This window comes from Pagrus major, chromosome 19, assembly GCF_040436345.1.
Source record: "Pagrus major chromosome 19, Pma_NU_1.0".
Taxonomy (NCBI): domain Eukaryota; kingdom Metazoa; phylum Chordata; class Actinopteri; order Spariformes; family Sparidae; genus Pagrus; species Pagrus major.
Window position 1 is genome coordinate 14,686,896 of NC_133233.1, and position 15,194 is coordinate 14,702,089.

Sequence of the window (15,194 nt, forward strand, 5' to 3'; positions counted from 1 at the left end):
CAGGCTAACTGTAATAGCTAGCTAACGGCAGTTTTAGTTTAAAACATTCAAAAATTTACAAAACAATTAGCAGCAGCATGTGAAGAAATAACAGTATTGACTTTACGTCAGACATGTCTACGTTGCAGAGATATCTACTGAAGTTAGCATGCTAACCAGCTAGCCCTGGGCCTGAAAACCTCTTTCTCCTGATGGTCTAACGCTCCTGTGCTAGCTGTGTAAACACCAAGGCTCCCCCAGTAGTCTGACTAGCTGCAAGGCTAACTGAACTAAAAAGCTAACGGCAGTCATGGATGTACAGAATACAGTTAGCAGCAGTAAGCAGTCATTTTGGTGATATGCTGCCCCCTGTTTGTTCGGAGTACAAATTAATCGGGTGGCCAATTCTTACATAATGCACCTTTAAACAATTACTCGTACTGATTAATCGATCATCAAAATAGTTGGTGGCTAATTTGCTGGCTGACAAGTAATCGATTAATCGTTACAGCTACTGTTATTAACAAACATTATGAATAACGGGTATCTATTAATTTCAGACATGAGGTATCTGCTAAGAAAACTAAATATAACTTACTGTCAACAGAAACCATCAAGGCATACACTCATTAAAGAAGTGCGGCATAAATTCATCTTCCATTTTAAGGATAGCACAGGAAAACCAGCTCCTTCAGCAGCATTAATGAAAATCATTTATCATCATATGGAACTGAGGTGAAGGCTCGTTCTTCATAAAAAAAAAAAAAAAAAAAGTAAAATGTAAAAACTAACAGCTACCAGAGGGATCACTGTTCAGGAGCAAACTCCTCCGGTGTGTTTGCATCACTTCTGGCCCATAAACAAACACCGGTGAGACCTACATGGAGGGAGCAGATATGGAGCTGAACTGAGCTGCACCCCTGTACTGCTGCATTGCAGTGCACTGACCCGGGCCTCGCATGTCACATCGCCGCTAACAGCAGCACAGCCAATTTAACTCCACGCACCCACTGAGCACGCTTCTAAATCAGTGTTTAATCACTAGAATGACAAGCTCAGCTAATTATTGCCCTCCTCCTCCTCCTCCTCACCCACACCCTCCCGTTCTCTTCCCCCTGTCAAGTCTTTCTGCGGTGTGCTGCCTGCTCAAGTACTCAGGCGATGACTGGCTATTTCGAGCTACGCTGTCGTCTGGAGCTATGTTATACGAGTGTCTTCTTTCGGCCTGCTAATTATTACGATCATCCGGCTGCCCTTAAAGATACGACTCGGTGCTTGTTTGTGTTGGTGCGATCCAAACAGCCTGTCTGTACTGTGGTGGCTCGCTGCGAGTGCAAACATGGTCAAGTTTGACTGGATGTCTGCTCCAGTTTGTTTTGGTATTTAAAATGCTTTCAAGTGTTAGTGTTAAGCCGTGTAAGATCATTTCTAATTCAATACTTCCAACAAAAAAATGAAGCTCTTCTTTGATTTAGTAATCCGTCTGTTGTCTCCTTTCAACATGCATAAACACACAAGCTCCCGATCTCAGATGATCACAAACAGCGTGTGTGTGTGTGTGTGTGTGCGTCTGTCCTCAGGATGCCTCCGGAAATGAAAGTAGGGAGGAATGATTAGTTTTCACAGGAACAATATCCACCACGAGCTTCTGTTTTGACTCTGTAAACACTCCCCTACGAGTGTGACCAAACGTCACAAAGAGATGTATTTATTTTTTCAGGGTGACATCTTGAATCAAGTCAAATTCCCCCAAAATATCCCTTTAAAAGGCCACTCTTAAGCCTAATGAGAACTCACATATACAAAAGTCATCTCAACATTGGTAGTAAAATAGCAAATCTCTCAGTGTAATAGTATCGTCACAAAATAGCCTGAGAAACAGAGGTGGGAAGTCAAGAACACATACTTCGTAAGTGTACTTAAGCAGATATTTCAGGTATCTGTACTTTACTCGAGTATTTATTTTTCTGACTCTCACACAAATACCTTTCCTTTCTACACCTTACGATTTCAAAACAGGCTCCTTACTTTAGTTTGAGTGCATTCGAGGGGAATTATCGATTTTTATTTTTCGTCATTGCACGCCTCCTACCCAACATCACAAGACTGATTTCAACCTGTCAGCGCATATCACGTCATATCAGTGCGTAAGACATAACAAGATGGAACAGCAGACTCATCAATCAATAATCTTTCTGGTGCGTTTACGAACAGCTCGGCCAAATCCTACTGATTCTACCTTTACGTTTAATAGTCTTTGAGTTATATTAAAGGGGCACTATGTCGTTTTGGAGAAGAAATTCAAACTCAGAATTTTAATATCTACAATATCAATGAGGTAATAATATGAACTCAGAATTGTTTATTTTTTCATAACTGAATAAACAAGCGGTTCTCAGAGGAAAATAAGGTCCCCAGAACACTGTTTGAAGCTAGAAAGGTGGCAGGGTCCGCCAAATATAAACAAAGTAAAACAGTATGAAATTGTCCTTTAAGGTCAGTTTGTTTATTCAGTCATGAAAACAAAGAGTTTGTTTATTTAGTTTGTTTAGGCATAAAAAAAAAAATCAGTCAATGAAAATCTTTCTCTTCTGATTAAAATTTCTTCCCAAAAACTTCATAATACACCTTTAATAGTCTTTGAATTCTCTTAATATGCTATATGAAAGGAAGTTGAGGCAGTACTTTTTTTATCTGTACTTCTACTTGAGTATAAAGACGTGTGAACTTTATCCACCTCTGTTGAGAAATGATGGAGCTGATGAGGCCAAGTTGAGAAGAACGAGCACTGGAGGGCAAATGTGCAATGACACCAGCCACCAGAGGAGGGCACTAAAAGCACCGGCGAGCCTTTTAAATACTATAATTAATGGATTACAGCCTTCATGCTAGAAACTACAAACAGTACTCTGATAGAGAAATGACAAAGGCCACAAATGGGGGTGGACCTTTCTTCTCAAAACAAAAAGCCAAGGAGAAAATGCAGAATTTTCAATCAACAAAAACTGCACTTGCACTTTTTTGCACAATTACATTAAGTTTTATCCCAACAACTGAACATTTGGAATATAGTTTGACTGCAAATGTTCATTCCTCTACAGCATTTTCTTTATTTAGCAATAAAGCAGGACAGACTTAGACTTCATTAGGCTTGAATATGCTAAAGAAAAGGTTTGAGGTTGTGGTTTTAAGAAAAAAAAAGAGAGAGAGACTGGCAGAAGTGTTGTGTGTCACTCAGTCTGGTCTGAGGCCTGTGGTCAGCCAGTGGGACGAACAAAGTGCAGCCATGTGTAGACAGTCCAGCCCTGTCAGTCCTGACAACATGGACAACAGTGCTCCCTACGGGCCCAGCGGAGAAGGTCATTTTCCAGCACTGCACACAGATGAGAGGGCTCTGGAGACTGGGAGTGAATTTCAATGGTTTTTGGGGAATTTTACTTTCCCTTAATCAAAGGGAACTTTTAAAAGCAGGGGTACGAGTTAGACATAAGTAGGCCACCTTTGGCTGAGCACCACTCTATAGTGCTGTCTGTAAGTATTTGGAAAGAGATGTGCTTTTCATTGTTTTGGCTGTCCTCCAGCATGCTGGATTTCAAAAGAAACAATGGGTTTAAAGTGCTGACTCCCGGCTTTAAGGTTGTTTGGGGGTGTTCACATCTTTGTTGGATGAATAGTAGGACTCACAGTGCTTTATACCCTTAGGAGGGTACATAAAAAAGGGTGAATATTTCTTTATGGTTCATTGGATATGGATGTAAACACCCTCAAAATAAAGCTGAAAGTCTAGAGTTTCCTTTCGAGCCCATTGTGCTGGAATACAGAAAGAATATAAAAATGTCTGGTTACTTCTAGACTGCTCTGGAGTCTTTTTTTAAGGAGACCTATTAAGCTTTTCCATTGTTTCCCTTCCCTTCGGTTTGTTATATAAGTTCTTGTGCATGTAAAAGATCTCAGAAGTTTAAAAAGGTCACAGTCCACACCAACAGAAGCTCCACTCTCCCACAGAAAACACTGCTCCTGAAACGCCTCGTCAGTAGTCTCGCCTTTAATTAAGTGTCTTTGTGAAATCACACTACGTCACCATGTCACACATTTGCATAATTTATGCCTAGCAGCTAGTTTGGCATGTAAGACTTGATTTAGCAGAGCTGCTCTGTTGTTGTTGTTAGCAGTGATGGCTCAGGCGTTTGTCAGATGACCAATCAGGGGAGACTGGGAATTTGGGAGAGGGGGCCTTAAAGAGACAGGGGCATTTTACACAGAGGGGGAATACAATGTTGCAGCACTGGACTGTATGAGTAAGCTGATGTGTTTTTTGAGCATTAAAGCATGTAAACATATTCTAGTAGTAACCCAAAATAGAGTTATGAACCTGAAAATATAGTATGTCTCCTTTAAGATGACAAACCAACTCACTGAACATATTCTTTGCTATTCCATTATCACAATCCAGCTTGCGGCCGCGCCTGGCAACCCCCTCGAAGAGCAGTGGCAGAGCTCCATTAACATATTTGGGTTAGCATCTCACAACCTGGCAACCGAGCAGCGCAGCTGTGCAAAAACCCTCAATAGAGTGGACGCAGCCATAAAACACAATCAGTCTCCAATAAAACGCCGGGAACCGACAGGGTCAGTTTGACTCCTGTGCACCCTGCAAAACAGTCGCACAATGAGAAACGCAGGCGGCTCTGCTACGTTACTGAACCATCACATGTTGGAGTATCAATCTGTCTTCTCCGGTTTAGCTAAAAAAAGTGGTTAATCCTGCTAAAAATAGAGTTGGCTTGCTGTATATTTAATTGCGATTAAAGATGAATGTTGGGTTTCCCTAAATGACAAAGAGATGTCTGGATATGTACTCCACATGTCGCCAGATGTCCGCCACTACACCACTGCTTTCCTTCACTTGACCACAACCGTAATTGCAGATGCAGTGCTGGCGGGGATCCAGCGCTCGACTGAAATGTGTACCAGCAGATGAGCAGAGCGCCCCGGGCTCAATCCACCTACACTGTGATATACAGCGCAACCCTCCAAAAAAATTAAGTGTTTAGGATGGCTGAACATTAGTGGGGTTGTGATTAACTACGGAGGTGAGAGCGGGGATATTGGTGCTTGTAAAAAGAAAAATTGGAATACATGTCAGGGGGGAAGGTATTAGCAGGCCTGCCAAAACCACCATCATCAAAGAGAGGAATGGGAGGAGGGAGAAACTGAAAGAGAGAGAAAGCCGCTTATAGAAAGAGAGAAAGAAAAAAAATCAGCTGACAAAAGTGAGCAGCAGCGGACCAGCAGACATCCTTTATGAGACTTTAAGTTTTCTAATCAGCTGGCTTTGGCTCGGCGAGCAACTGAAGACGTCGCAGCGTGGAGCTCCTCGACTGACGATCCAGTAGTGGGTTTGAATGAGAGGACTTTGTTTGGTAATCGTGGCGTCTCGAAGCATCTCGCTGCCTCAAAGAACAAAAAGTGAGGTGTTTTTTCGAGAGGGGGAGACACATCAGGATGGATTATGAAAGCGGAGGAAGATAGCAGACGCTTCAGGTTTCTGCCGTACAGGACACTATAAAGTTGCATCCTGAAAATACAATCTGAATCAATTATACGGCAGGAGGTGTGACTCCGCTAGAAGGAATCAATCACCGGCAACACATCGAGGCGTGCTGTATGATAAAACGGCAGCAGCTATATATAACGCAGCCTGCTTTAAGAAGAGGCCTTCAGTCTGTGTACCATACATCTTCATCTTCATTCAAGATAAATCCATATAGTACATCTCCCTGACACTTCATACAAATACACACACACACACACACACACACACACACACACACACACACACACACACAGATAAAGCCTAAACGTGATCAGACGCTCTTCTTCTCTCACAAACATACAGCAGCAGCCTCGGCTAATGGTGCTTAGCTCGCAGCATCTGCATCTCCCGTGTCTCATCAAGGACAGATGAAAAACATCCTCGAACCGTTTGTCTTGCCTCCCCTTATCCGTCCGTCCTCTCTCTACCTCTCCGTCTTTCTCCCGGCCTTGCAGTCGCCACGTTCTCCTCAGCAAATCGCACGTCGCAGACAGACTTCATCAGCTGCAGCTTATCTCCTGTCCTCCAGTGAAGGTTTCAGACAGACAGGACTGATTCAAGTGTATACATTACATTGGACTTTTTGGGAAAGTTATAAATGTGAGCTACGGCGACAGTTTTTGAAAGTGTGGAAAAGTTCTGATTCAGCAGGCAGCAGTTAGTATTCGCCTGGGATTGAAAAGTAGGGAATATCAGCTAAAAAGGATCTCACTAACATGCCGGAAATCAAACTTCACAGAAGCCCCTATTATAGCTGCTGAGCAGCTGATAGGAGCTGATAGATTCATGTTCAGTTCTCTAACAGTGCACTCAATGATCTGGTGTTGGAGTTCTGTAAAATTGGGGCGGCCTACTTGCAAGAGACAGATTTAAAAAAAGAGGTTTAACTGAAATGAATGTCAAAAAGAAAGCAGTGTATGTTACCCTGAGGTCTAACAAAAGTATTGAAAGCATTTGCTGTGCACCCATTAAATGTAAAATTGATGTCCCCCAAAAATTAGATACCAGTAAAAGTTACATGGTCTAAATCGGGGCTGTCCAAAAAAAGGATTTAAATAATTTGAAAAATGATAATAATATTTATACTGTTGTTGTTTTTTGTGAGATCAAAATGTTCTTTTAATATGAAAAAAGTCTTCTTATTAATTATTTTCAATAATCTGAGCACTGCAAGGTGACACTTTGCACAAGAAGTCAGTCACTTAAGGAAACTTATGATCCTAGTCAAGTGTTTGCTCTCGGCCTTTGGCCCATTACAGAATATAGTCAATATGTAGTATTTTCTGTAAGTGCTACATATGTAAATGATCACATAAGGCGTTTTTGTCCAGTCACAGTAAGTATTTCAAATCTGCAATGAACCATTCCAACTATCCACCATTGGTAAACATTTGAAAAAGGAAGATCCGTGGAGAGCTTACTGATTTACTGGCAAAGCAACAGTTTTATCAGAACATACAACTCCTGCAGTCATTAAACAGAGGAGGGCGAGCCAACTGCAGCACCAGCTGTGACTCATAATCTCCCGAAACCAGTCACTCATCCGATGATGGTTCTCCTGGGAAACACACACTACTTGAAAAACGACCACCAGTGGTTGAGAGTCATCACCCAAATGATGAAACAATAGAGTGAGTTGTTTGATTTAACTCCAGTGGGGCGGATATGTGCAGAAAGACGACTGAACAGAAGGTTATTGCAATGATTTCATGCATCTGTAAATAGAAATGTTCTCAACTTTTCTCATGAGATGCATAGTCAGTAAATTTATCTAATGCATGATTTAAAATCAACATGATTTCATGTTCAGTAATAACACAGATTTTGCCTCACAGGTGTCTTAACTTATCACATTATGCCATAAAGGTCGTTGCCTGCTCCTCTCACCTGAGACTCAGGTTGGTCTGTTGGACAGCACTAATGGCTGACACCCCCACCGTCTAAAAAACGGTGTCAGCGTCCGTCGCGATGTTTCACTGCGGACATCATCATATGCCAATTTGTTTAGACATCGCCCAACCTCAGACCTCAGCCAAGTTTAATGGTGGTGATGCAGATTCTTTGGACGATTTATACTGTCATTATTGGCTTGTTTTGATTACAAGTCATGAAAAAAGTCCTCATGCATGTCTTGCCAATTTAAAATCATCTTGTTTAGTGTGAGGTTGGTGAATCTCTGATTTACCGAATGTCACTGAATGCCCCAAATATGATTGTTTGTATGAGAGGAATTCTTTCAATCTAGATTTCTGCATTTTTTAGATAACTTTTCTCGAAGTTTTAAGGGATTCGTACTTTGATTAGAGGGCAAGATAGTGGTTAGTGAAGTTTCCAACAATAACACTTAACTTGAGACATCTTTAATTTGGATAAACTAGAGGTAGCAATGATCTGGTATGCCCTCCTCTGTATTTACTCTGACTGTGGTCGAAGGTCATGAGGAGTGTAGGGAGAGTTGTTTAGTTTTCACAGGGGCTGTTTCAGCCGGGCTTTGAGTTAACTGGTGTTCAAGTACGGGCACACACACATGCTTGAAGAGTCGACAAACGCCAAGAGACTCATTAGGTTTTCTGAAATCTGTCAAAATATCAAACATCACACTATGAAGAGCCACAGTTTGATGAGTGCAAGGGTCATTTAGAGAGGAGAGACAGCCAGCTGTTCAGTAGGCAGAAGTGCCTTAAATGGGCTGATGCAATTAATTGTTTTCTATTACATTTACTCCAAAGGAAGATGTTTATTATGATGATTATTTTGTATTCAATATATATAAATGACTTGGACTGATAATCATCACTAAAGTCAGCACAATCATCTTAAAGTTCCTCTCCTGGCGTTAATCAAACCCCTGAAAACTCATCTCTGTTCCTCACAATTACATATTTGAAGGTTTTCTTCCATGAAAAAATCCTTACATGGCTTTTGTGACATAAGAAACCCATGACTGTCTGAATCAAGCCCCCAGGAAGAGCGACGATCTTTGAAGCCAACTTTCATAGTGGCCAAACCGTGTAATTACAACCTCACATGATGCACTGGGGCCCAAAATGACTTTTTAACTTTTTTTTTTCGTTTTTGGGTCACAAAACCCCTGACTTGTTTGACGATCATAAATTAAGCCATTTGGTCCAATAAAATTGGGAAAGTCTAGAGAAGAAGTTAGCCAGGCGCTAAACCGGAAGTTAGCTGGCACAGTGGTCAGTAGTATCTAGTGCGCACGCTCTATTCGCCCCAAAACACTAAAGATCTGGGTAGTGGGTAGCCGGGAAGTCGAGCCATTTTGGCTTCAAAACACCACCGAGCAGTTTTAATAGGAGTGAGCTGGGCTCTGCCTCCGACGCTGTGTTCAGACTTTTATGTAACGTCCTTGGTCTGAATCTGTTTTCTTTTGATACACTGCAGCTCTGAAGCAGAAATGCTCAGCCATGGCACTGACTAGTTATTTTGCTCATGAGATGTCTTGTATAATATAAAAACGCCAAGGTTAAAAAACAGATTTCTTTTTTTGGAACGGTTCTTTCAGAACAAATTCTAATGTACTTATGTAAGAGCAGTTTTTTACTGGACCAGGGAACCATAGTAAAACATGCAAGGATCTAAATATAAACACAAGCAAAAGTGGAGTAACGAGATGCAGAAAATTAAATTTTTCAGTAGAGAAAAGCCATAAAAAGACACAACACTAGTATTAAAATGGGGCTGAATCAAAACCTGTAACTGTACATAAAAGCAGGACTTAGTCATAAAAGCGTTTTAAGAGGTGATTTAAGTATAGTCCATAATCCTTATGAGTGTGAGAAAAGAGCAGAAATTAAAGTGGCCTTGCTTTAATTGGGAGTGTTTTATGTCGCTCTTTAGTAGAGGGTTTTAATATAAGAGAGCGCTCATACACACCAAAGCTGTACGAGCATATCCAGAGGGGTGTAGCTACAGGTCGGACACTGCTGTGCTGCCATGACAATATTGACTGAAACAAACAGATGATACACTTTTCTGTTTTGTAGGAGGATTAAGAGAGTAAACAGGTGAAAAAAAAGGTCATAGGTGCAGCGAGTGTCAAACATACAAAAGAGACACAGAGAATATTGAACACAGTGTCAAAGTGTGTGTTGTTTTGACTGATGGCACACGGCAACAGTCCTGAGGGAGATATTGATCAGGTTCTGCCCATTTCCTCAAGGAGAGACGGTAAGATCCACCCCAAAACACACACACACACACACACACACACGCACAGATCCAGCGGAGGAGAAAATGAGAATCGATGGACGTCCAAAATAAACCAGAGAGGTCTTTAACGTGACTCTTCAGCCCCACCCTCAACTCCCATCTGTTAGCAACCCCTGCTAACCAGCTTATCTAACCACCAGCTCCGCAGTCAATCCAGTGAGTCTCTCTGTTTTATACACATATCTGATCAGGTCCATCTCATAAATTAGAGCCCTTGAGGTTTGGGGTCAAAGATGCTGGAGCAGAGGGAGATCCCCTTCTAATTGGGTGGATGGAGCGCAGGACTGTAGGGAACGCTCAGCACTAATTTAATTTTGTGTGTGTGTGTGTGTGTGTGTGTGTGTGTGTGTGTGTGTGTGTGTGTGTGTGTGTGTGTGTGTGTGTGTGTGTGTGTGTGTCCCAGCATGTACGCAGAATGAGGATGATGTATGACTAACGTTTTTTTCTGCAGAGTCTCCGCGCTCCTCCGTCACTCATAATGTGATGTAAACAGATTACCTGTTCAGCTGATGTGTTGCTTAAGCATTTTCAAGCTAATTGGCCCTCGAACGGAGGCATGCTAGCAAGCCCTGTGTGTGCAGCACACACAATGCCTTTTAATCTTTTAAAATCTGCAGCAACCTTACAAGCAAATATTTCAAAAGTGACGCTAATTTGGCTGAAAAGGTCAAATCGTTGGATCCCTTTAAGCATTCGCAAAGCAACAGCAAAGCTAATCACGCAGTGGGTGAAATATCTTTAAAGATATGTTTAAAATATATAAGCCCAGGTTGACTTCAAATTGCTTATTTTGTCCAACAAACAGTCCAAAACGTAAAGATTAATAAATTCACAATGATATATGACCAAGAAAACCACAAAAATCACATTGTAGACCACCACTGGATGCTTTTCGCAAGACTTCAGGATGTTTTATAGCCACGTTTGTGACAATTAAACCAAGTAAGCCAAAACACTATATTTTCCTAACTCTAACCAAGTGGTTTTTGTGCCTAAACCTAACCAGACCATAGGAATAGTGTGTAAAGACACACATCAACTTAGCTATGGTTTGCAGAAACCTACATTTCCAGCATCTTTTCTGGTGATTCGGTTGCAGCTTTATGTAAAGTCATTCATTTTCTCCTTCCTCACTATAGAATCCACTCCTCTGCATTACCATTCAGGGTCAGACTGACAGTGGCAGAAAACACGACACCACAGAGGAAGAACAAGACTCCTGGAGCAGAGACAGAACATTACCTGAATACTGAGAGGATTTAAGAACACCACAGCGCAGTGGTTATACAAAAGGAAGTCATTTTCTGTAACGAGCCAGATTGCAGCTTGTACAGAGTGTACTGTCTGCCTCCCTCCTCACCTCTCAGACACTGTAATCCCACAGAGGATCCTTGACTTTCTCCCATTCTGAACTCCCACAAAGACACTTCCTCTCTGGCACCGGGGGTAACCGACTGTGTCCGAGCACTTGAACCTCGCCTTTGCTGCCCAACGCCCCGGCAAACAGCCCAAAGCCCTCATAATTAACACTGCTGGCGGAAGTTCAATCACTTCAATATCACATGGGAGATAAGGCCCCACGGGATGAATGACCAGCCTGTTGAGGGCTAAATGAGTCTGGTGTCTCTTGGCTTGGGTATAATAAGAAGAGAAAAGCATGACGATTATTCAGACAGAGGAGAGTCTCCCTGCTGTCTGGCCAAGCATCACTCCTTCTGGATAGACACAACATGGCTCCTGCTAATGAGGATCTACAGAGGTAGGAGGAGAGAGACAGACAGACGGTATTTAGAAGGATGGTACAGAGTAGACGAGAAAATCACAAAGGGAAAGATTCAGGAGACAGGGAGTGAGATAACACTATCTTCCCCGTTGCAACCAACTATTTTCCTCTGACTCAAAACAGCACTTGACATTTGGTCGGCAGCAGAAGTAATCACTGCAGACCTGGACAAATACTAAAGTAACAGCTCAGGCGATTACTCTGAGCCTGTCTTAGTCGTTCTGCAGATAACTGCAGAAAGACTCAGACTATGTAGGTGGAAACTTGTTTATCTGGATGAAGACGAGGCTGAGCAGCGATCCGTTCACCTCCATTTGACCCTCAGTGAGCAAAGGCCAAAACGCCACATACAGACGCGTAAATGCACCGATATACACATTCATGGAGGCAAGGTTATTGAGGAGAAACCCATCTACTCAGTCAGCTGGAACACCAGAGTATGAACTATGAGAGTGACTGTGCCACAAGTAGCCGCGGTGGATTATTTTTCACTATCTCATCAGCTGATCCGGTGGGCTCAGCAGCTCCAGAGGACGACGGCGCTGCGCAGCTGCTGATTTGTCACACTCCGGGGAAATCAGAGTCTTCCTCCATCAGACGCCGTAAACCACCGTCTGTTAAAGGGGACACTTTGCTCAGGAGAGTCTGATAGCGCACAGGCAGGCTGATGTCCTCAGAGATGGACACTTTTCATCTCAGGAATTTGACACAATAAACTCGTCTTTTAACGCTCAAGTACGACGGTCTTGCTTGACACATCGTCCACATGAACGTGGAGAGACTCTGGCTCAAGGCTGTAAACAGACACCAAACAAACAAGAGTGCGACCCAAATTAGTTGTGATGTGATTTGACTCATGAATATATTAAAAACAAATGTAATATGTATTTGATTATGCTCGCTATAAAGTGGAAATTCAATTTGCAGCAGTGTCCACAAACAATGCTGCACCACTGACAGGAATATTTAAACAGGCATATCAGCCTCAGGCCTGAGGCACTTTTATAGTATAATAAGTACATATTATAGACGTGTATATCATACATAAAATGTATTTGACTTGTCTAATGTTTTAGAGATAAGATGGTCGACGCTTTCTGTATGAATTGCATTACAAAAAAGGCTACTACACCTCTGATGAATGGACCTGTGTGTGTGTGTGTGTGTGTGTGTGTGTGTGTGTGTGTGTGTGTGTGTGTGTGTGTGTGTCAGAGAGAGGGACAGTATGCGTGAGCATGCCCATGTATAATTGCCGTGGTCAGGGGGGCTGTATTTCTGCCTGCTAATTAAGTTTAATTATATTAAATTTCAGCTACTAAGGGCCATATTAAAGACTAATTAGAAATCACAGAGTCTGTGGCAGCTGTACACCTCAACAGCCCCGAACGCAAGAAAGCAAATTAAACCGAGCTGATCAGAAGTCAGCGAGGAAACTCGCTCCATGTGCTTTCAAACCCTGTTAGCAAAACAGCAAGGACAGAAAAGGTAGGGATTTGTCATTTGGAAATGTCACTGTTAATTCGGTATTTCATTAAAAACATGATAACAACTTGAAACAAACATTTCCCTACGCAGCTGCTCACCTTCCTGTCCAACAAAACAAACCAGGGCTCTAGGGTGCAAGTGCAACAAAACATGTTCATCGGTCGTACGGCTGGGCCAGATATTCAGCAGGTCGGGTTTAAAAATTTTATAAAATATTCTTTAACAGACAAATGAACAAAAAACAAAGCAAATCTACAAATACTTCCACAAGTACTACACATAATGCCAGTATCCCAGTAAGATACCTAGTTACCCATGTGTGTTTTTAGCTTGCAGTATCAGAGGGGGGCAACAATGACAGGAGCACAGGAAAAGTTGGACGAGGTTGGGGATGGTTAAATGTTTTATTCATAAGATTTTCACCCAGACAAAGAGGGTTCAAGAAGTGTGAGAAGCAAGTAGTCAACAATGAGTTTTGAGAAAGCAGTTATTTTCCTAAACCAAACCAAGTAGTTTTGGTTCCTTTATTTAAGTGTAAGCAGACGTTGCATGTTCATTATTGCTAACTTGACCACAGAATGAGACTGTTTTGTTTTTTAAATGAGAAGGCAGTGTTGTGGGTATCAAAAAAGGAAGTCACAAAGACAGATGGATGAAAAAACAAAAGGCAGGCTGAGGCAAATCCAAAAGACTAAAGAGAAATAAGAAACTAAATAAAGTGCAAACCAGAAAAACAAAAAACGGGAAAAAAGACAAAGACAGGAAGTGGAAAGTAAAACGTGACACAAGAGGATACAATCTACAAAATAAAACAGGAAATGACTAAACCAAAAATCCAAACCATGACAGGTGAGGGCAACCAGTGACGTGGTCAACCGGCAGGTCTATTATGATCTGGCGCGATACCAGGTTGACGTGTGTGATGCTACGTTGACTGTGTTCTCTCCCATTCCTATGACAAACTTCTCCTAAGGGAGGCGATAAAGTCTAATCTAAACTAATCTAATCTAATCTAATAATGTCTCAGAAATATCAGTTTTTCCAAAAAACAAAACAAAACAGAAAGATTGATAAAAATACATTAAATTAAGCCTAGCAGATGTAAACAACTGAAGCCTATCACTGTGAGCATATTGTATTAATCATAATGTTATCCTGGCACACCACAAAATGTGATGACTCACAAAATTAAACTGGTAACACACCTGCCACAGTGGCCTCAGGAAAAAAAGGTCAGAAGGATTTGTCCTTCCTGCTCACTGTGCACAAACACATAGACACAGTGCTGATGAGATCTGTACGTACACACACACAGCACCTCCACATCAAAAACAATCCACATCAACATGACTCAGACAAATAACCCACACCAATAACGTAACACAGCTAATCCCCACCAAAAAGGGAACCGCAGCCAAGAGAACACAACTGCCACAACAACAGGCAGACTGAAATTAACTCTCTCCAGGCCCACTTTTCTGGCTGCAACATAAAAATACATTCATGCTAAAGATGGAGGGAGGTGAGGCGATTAGCCGCATAAAGCCGTTTTATTGTTCAGAGCCGTCTGCGTGTATGTGCAACTACACATTATAGCCAGGCAGCTTTGGGCTCGTTTCATGTGAGAGAACATCACATGTTAACATAGGACCCAACACTGGATTATGACACAGAATAAACACCTTAGACAATCAGAGGAAATGAATAATGCGTCTGTGTCACACAATGGAGCTCATTCAACCACTAACAAAGCTATGCTGGACACGATTTCAGGATTTTCGCTTAACAGAGACTAGTTTAGGTCAGGAGTTCACGAGTCTGGGAAACCTGCTGCCTTAAAGAAACAACCAATCAAAGACAAGCTAATTTATAGACTATTTAAAGGTGCATTATGTAGTTTTGTAATCAGAAGAGACAGATCTTCATGACTGATTATTTTATGCCTAAACAAACTAAATAAACAAACTCTCTTTGTTTTCATGACTGAGTAAACTGTGTTAACAAACTGACCTTAAAGGACAACACAGTTTTATACTGTTTTACTGTTTTTATATGTGGCGGACCCTGCCACCTTTCTAGCTTCAAACAGTGTTCTGGGGACCAAAATGATTGTTTTGTTTA

At 41.8% G+C, this 15,194-nt stretch overlaps 1 protein-coding gene across 2 annotated transcripts in view; it reads right to left on the reverse strand.

Moving 5' to 3' along the window:
• myripb (myosin VIIA and Rab interacting protein b) overlaps window positions 1-15,194 on the reverse strand; it is a 135,781-nt gene that overhangs the window by 99,014 nt on the left and 21,573 nt on the right. The gene's annotated exons all lie outside the window — the stretch shown is intronic.